The sequence below is a fragment of the Mytilus californianus genome, unplaced genomic scaffold, assembly GCF_021869535.1.
Source record: "Mytilus californianus isolate M0D057914Y unplaced genomic scaffold, xbMytCali1.0.p SCAF_6, whole genome shotgun sequence".
NCBI lineage: Eukaryota > Metazoa > Mollusca > Bivalvia > Mytilida > Mytilidae > Mytilus > Mytilus californianus.
This window is the reverse complement of record NW_026262712.1, coordinates 28,540,846-28,541,078: the sequence shown is the minus strand read 5'-3', so window position 1 is coordinate 28,541,078 and position 233 is coordinate 28,540,846.

The following is a 233-nucleotide window of genomic DNA, read 5'->3' as shown; positions in this document are numbered from 1 at the left end:
TGAAGTCGTTATTTTTCATTCCATACTGAGTAAAACTATTCAACAATTGAGTCAGAATATGTATACAGTCATTATTTTAAGGGGTTACATAACACCTATGGGATTTTACTCTTTAAAATCAGCTGAACGTTTTAATCACATACTTTAAGTAAAAAGAAAATCAAGCTTCTCAATGATCACAACTAAAGTGGAGATCACTTCTAACCTCTCATTAGAACTGTCAGAATAATCTG